Source organism: Vollenhovia emeryi, unplaced genomic scaffold (assembly GCF_000949405.1).
Source record: "Vollenhovia emeryi isolate VEMERY1.0 unplaced genomic scaffold, V.emery_V1.0 DF939400.1, whole genome shotgun sequence".
Taxonomy (NCBI): Eukaryota; Metazoa; Arthropoda; class Insecta; order Hymenoptera; family Formicidae; genus Vollenhovia; species Vollenhovia emeryi.
In genome coordinates, this window is record NW_011966966.1 from 1 (window position 1) to 5,646 (window position 5,646).

The window sequence follows — 5,646 nt, forward strand, 5'->3', positions numbered from 1 at the left end:
GCATTCGCCAGTAGGTTGGGCTAATACGGCGATTTTTAAAATTTCGTATCTCGATAACTATTCGTCCAAGCGCAAAATAGTACAGGACTTTTCTGTTTGTCTTAGTCCCCTCTACCTTCCCATGACCGGAAATCAATATGTTGCGTAGCACCCTGTATAATCTTACAAATTATGTAACAACAACGAATCTGTCTTACGAACGAAACTCTTTCGCAATTGTACCTAATACTTTGGCTTAAAACTATCGGAGTCATTGTACATACAACAATAAACTGAAACTTACAATTTGACAATAACGAATTAAAACCAAAACTAAAAACCAAAAATAAAACCAAAACTCTAAAAATGAAACTAATTTTTTAATTAGTAAAATGAAAAGAAAATATAAACATAATTTCCGCGACGATAGTAAGTATTGGGCCAAATTAATCTAAATCTCTTTCGCTAACTGAAAATATTTTGGTTTAAAATTGTAAAAGTAAAAGGAAACTTGAAATAAGTTAGCATTGTGAAAAATGAAAAAAAATTGTGGTGGCCCATTTTTGTAGCTCAATTTTTTCATAAGAAACTAGAAGAAATGTGGATTAAAAAGTTTTAAGAAACAGCATTAATTAAAAATGAAACAAAGAATTCAACTCGGATTATGCAGATTTAAACTGTTTCATTTTTTCATAGTATCCGGAAGTTCGTTCTTTTAGTTTCTTACGATCTTTGACGTATTTAAATATTAAAAACGTTACACATTTATCAACGATTAATCGATCACATTTGTGTGCTTCGCAGAAAGTGCTATTATAATTCTTGTAAAAATCAGTCTTGAAAGCGCACTCTAATTGCAACTTGTGGCCATTCGCATCTAAGAAACGGTACAGCCTGACGTGGAGATTTTGTACTAATGTAATGACCTGATCACTCGCATATGTTAATGAGTCAGTTGATCCATGTTCCTTGAACATTGTGAACAAATGATGTTGTTCTTGTTGCGACGAGAATAAGTCAGCCCGGCAATGTTCACAATTTTCGTCTGGAAGTTTAATTCTTTTAAGGATGTAGCCTGACACGTATGACAGGGGTAGACTTTCCCCAATATCCAATTCTTCGAAATTGACCCATTCAACACAAGGTGACTCGATATTCTTGAATGTTTCAATTTCTTCGATTTGTACGTTTTCGACAGCAACCGTCCGCAAAAAATATTCAAAATTTTCTAAATTGTTGCAATTGTCGTCTTCACAATTCGCAACTCTCGATACTGGCGCGACCAATTTATTTAAAACGACTGTTTTTAATGCGGCAGTGAACTGGTGGCAGTTGGGATTGGAATTCTGAATGCCATGTTGTCGAATGGTGCAAAATAGATTTTCAAGCGGATCCTGATTCAAGTTTCTTAAATTCAAATAATGCAAGCCGAACTTCTGCAATTGTTCCCATAAATATATGACAGATCGAATCGTTATTACCCAGTTTTTCACAAACGGATAAGTATTTGTGACATCTTTTCCGTTGTTTAAATCGATAAGTTTCCATGCACTTATTTCGGATATTAATTTACTCCATAACTTAATATGAGGAGAGTCATTTTTTAGCACGGTTCTATACATTTTATTGTCATCGTTGTATTGCTTGTGGCCATTTAAAGAATCAAAGAGATCGTCAATTAATTGAACAAATATTGCCGTATCCAATGCTACAGAAGGCATAATTCCACAAGCCGTCATTGAATTAATTGCTGCAGCAACAGTCGCACTCAATTGCCGTGCAGCAATTTTCACTCTCATTTTTATGAAACTGTCTTTGAAATTAACATGTTGTACTATCAGTTTGTGTAGTTGTTTAAATGGTCTTGTCTGATCTATTTCGAAAGCTGTTTTTATATGTTCAAATGTTGCAATTTTATTATTATCGAATCTAATTTTACATTTCAGTAACGCATTTCGCGTACATTTCAGTAAGTGAGGGACATCGTAAATCGTCACTATTGTTTCGTCATTGACAGTAAAAGTGTATGGAGTTGGATCGATTTGATTTTCAGCACATAGCTCTGTAATGGCCCTTCTTTGGGTGGAACCCTGGTCGCAAACTGTTGCTTTTACTGTTATTCCAATTCCTTGTAGTTCAGAAATTGCGTTCTTTATTATAGCCTTAAAACTTTGACAAGAAATTGTATGTGCAGTAAAATAGTAAGCTATAACTTGCTTCCAGGATTTCCGCAAACCTCTTATCATTAAAACCAGGGCATGATTTGCTGGTTTGCTTGTTCGACCCAACTCTCCTAGGTCTTCGTAGCCAATTATTTTTTGTTTATGAGCTTCATAATAAAAGCCGTTGTCTAAAGACACTTCATCAAACAGTAAAGAACAATATCGGTCTAACGGATTCATCTCATCACTTTTAATTTTCAATTGCTACAGTAATAGCTTGTTAATTCCGGTATCAAAAGGGACCTTTGAAAGAATAGTCTGCAACGTACGAGTAGATGGTAACTGAAAGTAGGTGGACAGATATCTGTATACCCGTGGACTGCGTTTGTAAAGTGATAATGCAAAAATTTTATCTTTTTCTGTCCATCTTCTCGCAGAAGGTATCCGATCTACATTTCGTAGTTGGGAATCAATAAAACTTTTCGTTACCTCGTTGAGTCGGTTCTCTATACATTTGAAAACTTCGTTATTATAGCACTCTTTCAATTCTTTCAAAGTATCCGTTTTATTTTTCAGTTGTTTTTTAAGTTTACACATTTTTTTAGTAACTTTTCGATGAACTTTGTACATTCGAATCTTACGCGGCGTCATGTCTTTTGAGGATATTCTTGCTTCTGACAAAAAACCAAATTTTCTTTTTTTTGGTGTTTGTGCTGTTAGTACAATTGGAACGTTATTATCTATTGTATTATTGTTGTTTATATCATCGGTCGTATTGTCATGTATACAATATAATGGATCACAGTTTTCTATATTGTCCGATTTTGAGCAAGTGTGGGAACTAACATTTGTAACGTTTGCAACATCTTCGCATGAACTCTTCGTTACATCACTATCAGTGGAAGCATTCTCATAGATAGTGTCATTAACGGTACTGCAGTTATCATTCTCATTGGTTGCGTCAATTGATGTGGGCATTGCATGCGAATCATTACAAACAAAAGGTGATTTAACAACAGAGTTCAGTGGCTGCAAATAATTCGTATTTTCTGGATCGTTTTCAAAAGGAGCTGTAACCTGTATTGGAATCAAATTCGATTCGGTTTCTAAGCGCGACGGAACCGCGAATGGATTCAAAGCGTGTCTGGTAAAGTTGACGAAATCTGTTTGCTGAAAATGGTCTTCGCATATAAATTTATTACGACACTCTTGTGTAACGTCAATGTCACAAATACTTTTCCATTTTATCGAAACGGCTGGGTTTCTCGAAAATCTATAAAAATGCTTATTTTTTATTTTTTTAGTCCCACGTTTGCACCAATAGTATGTATTGCCGCATCCCGGAAATTGGCAAGAAAACTTAAGTTGAGGAGCCATTGTAAAAATGTAAAGCTTATGCGAGAAATCAGGCCATGATTAATACAAAACTTACTATGCAACTTATCACAGCATATCTATATCACAAGTTTGTCAGTCTTGATTATAAACATCAGCCTTTCCCGTCGATGTTACATTATTTTTATTGGTGATAATCTGCCAACAAACTGCCAACCAACCGGCGTGAATCACACACACATTCCAGTTCGTTTCGTACCTCGGAACTTGCTATAAAAAAAACATGCAATTATTATAGAATGAATTTGAAACTAAAGAAAGGGCAATTCATTACAATTACAATTGCATAAATTACCACAATAAAATACATTCGTCAAACTCACCGTTCCAGCAAAAGAAACGTCTCCACGATATGACATTATCATTTTCAGAAATGTCCATCAAAAATAACATCTTCGGTCAGAATGAGTACGAAGTACCACACCTCTTGTGTAGCGGCAGCTTGAATAGACCCTACGAAATGAAACATCCGTACAAAATTTTCATTGCATCGATGAATTTTGAATACTAATCAATATTTCTTGTTATTTTTCTGGCGCGGCGTTAACAAAAACTCACCGTTTTAGCCTCTTTTGCTCTTTAACCCTCGCTTCTGTGCTCGACGGTGAATTCTCTGACCGAAGATGAATTTTCTCCATGTGAATCTCAACAATTTTAGGTTATTGTCGACAGTATTCGGCTCGCTACGCTGGTTGCGCGCGCATATATTTCCCCCGTTTTCGTTAGGAAGCGTGTCGCCCACTCTCCGATCTTACAATTAGTTTCAGCCCCATGCGTAGCGTCGCGGTCCTCCCCCTCCCCGCGCCCGCGCGGATCGCGTAGTGCTGCGGTCCTCTCCTCCCCGCGTCGCGGATCGCCGCGAAATATCTCCCTCCCCGCGCCTCCGCGGATAGCCAAGCGCTGCGGAATAATAAACGCGGAACTCCTCGACATCGATCACCTTGATAAGAAAGTCGTTGCCAGCAGTCAGGTTTCGGCGCTTGACCCGTCATAACAAGGAAAATAAGAATACGCGTCCAGGTGTTCGCGCTAAAAAAGAAACGATATCTGTTACAGTGACAGGTCAGCACCTAGATATCTGTTACATGTCACGTAGTGACAGGTCAGCACCTTGCGTGACGTCAAGGTCACGTACTCCCCCTCCTCCCCGCGACCCCCTCGCCTGAGCCCCCCTCCCCGCTCCCCCCTCGCCTGAGTTAGAATCCCCCTATATACCCTACTCACAATTTTGCCAGAGGAAAAAGTTACTTTTTTGGCACGAATAATCACGCTATGAATTCCGAATGTGCGAATTCTGAGACACCCTGTATAATAGTATTAAGAGCGTTGTAGTTGAATCAATGAAATATTTTTCAATAACACAGATGCTATTGAATCAACAGTTTTTTTCTCATTGTACCATATACCTACATTAGTACATAGTTTCAGTCTCACAATCAGTTCTGCGTTGTTACAGCGATGATACTATACATATGTGTCTAGAGCGATACAAGTTCTGTGTATTAATAATTTGAATGTACGTACATATTTATTTAATCTATTTATTTTATTAATATTTTTATAAGCCTTTTAGCATATAGTACACAAATCTGTAATTCTGCGTTTTTTTATCGTTTTGTACAGGGGTTCCCGATGGCATTTGACCACATGCCATGTATCGTTTGAATTAGTTTGATTGCACTTCATAAAGGCCAAACCCCATGGCCGAAACGTTGTGCTAATAAAGGAAGTTTGTCTGTTGCTAGTGGTACCGGTTTATTCACCCTAAATAATTTAAATTATCTTTCAAATGAAATCAAAATGATTGTAGTATGTTGATGTATGAATGTAGTACGTTCCATAGGTTTTGTGCCCCTACAGCTTCAATACACTCTCGACTTATATTAAATAGAGAGGAAATCTGTAAAGCGACCAGATCGCTCACTACTCAATGTCGAAAGTGTATTGAAGTTTGAGAGGCACATTTTGAGAACAATTAGTCTTTCACGTTTTTCTTCATTTTCCATTATTACAGTACTATTTTTGTTTAAAAATAAGAATCATTTTGTTTTTGAAAAAAGAGTGTTGTGCCCCGATTGCCGAAAGAGGTAACGAGGGCACTCAAGCAGTA